General features: G+C 35.4%; 1 pseudogene; it reads right to left on the bottom strand.

The window, feature by feature from the left end:
* Positions 1 to 301: 301 nt before the first annotated feature.
* LOC102590222 (mitogen-activated protein kinase kinase kinase ANP1-like) lies at positions 302 to 943 on the bottom strand (annotated as a pseudogene).
* Between the last annotated feature and the right edge of the window lie 1,844 nt (positions 944 to 2,787).

Raw genomic sequence — 2,787 nt, 5'->3', positions numbered from 1 at the left:
TGAGATCCTAAAGAGGGACCATACATACTTCTCTATATATATAAAAATCAGTATTTGTCTGTCTGTCTACTCTCTATCTATCTATCTATCTATCTATCTATCTATCTATCTATCTATCTATCTATCTATCTATCTGTCTGTCTGTCTACTATCTGTCTACTCTCTGTCTACTCTCTGTCTATGTCTATCTATCTGTCTACTCTCTCTCTCTCTCTCTCTCTCTCTCTCTATCTATCTATCTATCTATCTATCTCTCTGTCTGTCTGTCTCTCTCTCTCTCTCGTCTGTCTCTCTCGTCTGTCTATATCGTTTGTCTATCAGCCTCATCACCATCATAGACAGCGCAGCCAAGAGCCCAAATATCAACTTGTGGGCTATACTCAGTGTTAATCACGGATTCAGGTGCCATAAACCTTTTTGTTCCCCTGATAACTCCCTGTTTTTGATTCATGCCCTGTTCCAAGGTCACAGAGAGCCCAAATTCAACGATCTTGGCAGTTTTGTCCCCGCCCACAAGGAGAATATTTCCAGGTTTGATGTCGCAGTGAATGATTCCTTTATTGTGTATACAACTGAGCCCTAAAAGAACATTTTACGTGTGTTTCTTAACTTCAAACTCCGGCAGTGAATTGCAGTTCTGAAGACGATCGGCAAGGCTTCCTCTGGAAGTATACTCGAGCAATAAGTTGTAAGGATTGACATTATCTTCAAAAGAGACATTAGCTCCGAAACAGTGAACAATGTAAGGAGAATGTTTGAACATTAAGAGGATTTCGACTTCTTCTTTCAATGATTGAGAAGCATTGAAGTTGCATGATTTGAGAGCAATGAGAGAGGGAAGAGTAACACCACGAAATATTGTGTTGGAGGTAGCAGCTAACGAGACGACTCCAAATCCACCTTCACCAAGAGTTGTGCCTCTCTTCCACAATAATTCCGCCATTGGAAATTAAGAATGGAATGTGCAGTATCTTTGTTGTATATTATGTTCTACATACTAATGAGAGTAATTTATAGATGATATATGTTATCCTATACCAAAATGGATTCTTACAGTTTCTTAAAAAGATGAAAATCCTCCAGAAAAAAAATGATTACATCTATATTTCCCTAACCAAATTTCTATTTTAATTTGGTTTAAAGGTTTGTTTCCTATTTTTTCCTTCTACACTATTCTTCTCCTCTGTTTTCCTATTCCTTCAGGGATTAATTAATTCGATCGTTTTTATTTTCCTAAATAAAATTTAAATTTATTCTTTATTAAAAAAATTCATAATGAAATAAAATATGCCAATTTTTTCAGGCAGTTGAAGAGAGAAAAATTTCAAAATAAAAAACTTTATTAAAATTCTTATAATAACAAAGCAATTAGCAGATACATAAGTGAAAGGAATGACAGATTCTTCAATGGCTTTCTTCGAATCACCACCATTTCATCATCAAATGTGACTCTACCTGGATCCATTGCATTTTCCATTCTTGCTGGTTCCGTTCCAAACTCCGATGGAAAAAATCTCTGTACATTTTATGTGTGTGAGAAAGCATATCAAAATTCTTCGATTTAGTAGAGTGACCAAAGTGATCAGCTTAATTATACAGAACGTCACTCAACTAGTAGAAATTTTCTTATTGGATAGGCCAGGGACACCAAAGCGCTATCTGACCAATGTAATGAAAGTGCTATTGCAACCTTCTGCTTCATCAGCTCTTTTCACCTCACTGGAAGATAGAAATCATGCTGAATTCATAATGCTGACAAACTTTTAATTTACTTGAAACACATTACATCAGTGAGAAAATCATGTTTTATAACACAAATTTCAAATTGATTCGAGGTGGGAAAAGCCTGTTTCTAGACAGATCATAGAAAGATAATTTTGAAATTTAAATGACATAAGGCAAACTTTGAAATTGAAAGAGTAGCAGATGGATCATCATACAATAGAATCTACAACAGAGTTTGAAATTGGACTAGCACACTTGACACTAATACGTCTGCACGTTAGATCATGTTCGTCACACGCTGCCTACATACCCAGAACTAATTCTAAAGAGGGATCAAGCCCACACGTACTTTTTTACAAATCAATTTTTATTTATGGATCAATCTATTGTCATAGTTACACACAATTCATGCCCTGTTCAAAAGTCATTGGAGAGCCCAAAATCAGCAAACTTGGTAGTTACGTCGAATATTGTCAGGTTTGATGTCGCAGTTAATAATTCCATTTTTGTGAATGCTGTAACACCCCTAAATACTAACCAAGAGTCGCATGTTGATTTACCGTTGCTTAATTAAAAGAATATGTTTTAGTCTCATTTTGGGAACTTGAAGTGTTGTGATAATTGTCCAAACTTGCCTCAGCATAAAATTCTTATCGTAATTTAAGGATTTGTGATGGGGGTGTTTAGGTAATATTCTAATTAGAATTATGTTTAACTTTAATAGGAGATGAGGGATATATATATATAAGTGTTTATGTATACTATTTTGGGCTAGCACACTAAATTTTTGGGCAGCACCTTTGAAGGACAGCTGCCCAAGGGATAAACATCACTTGTTGACTATATATTTTCACCCCTCCTTTAGTAATTTCGTTTTCCTCAAGCCTTAGAAGCTTAGAAACATATCTAAACAGAGTGTTCTTCAAAATCACAAGAGAAACCTGGCCCTTTTTGGCTGGAATTCAAGAACACACACTTCTTGTTGGTAAGTGTCGAAATTTATTTCTGAACTGGGTAGTGTTTAATATTATATGCATATCTCTCGCTCTAGAACTTAGTTTA

This window comes from Solanum tuberosum, unplaced genomic scaffold (genome assembly GCF_000226075.1).
Source record: "Solanum tuberosum cultivar DM 1-3 516 R44 unplaced genomic scaffold, SolTub_3.0 scf00176, whole genome shotgun sequence".
In the NCBI taxonomy this organism is placed as follows: domain Eukaryota; kingdom Viridiplantae; phylum Streptophyta; class Magnoliopsida; order Solanales; family Solanaceae; genus Solanum; species Solanum tuberosum.
The sequence above is the reverse complement of the archived record's forward strand: the minus strand, read 5'-3'. Positions and strand labels throughout refer to the sequence as shown.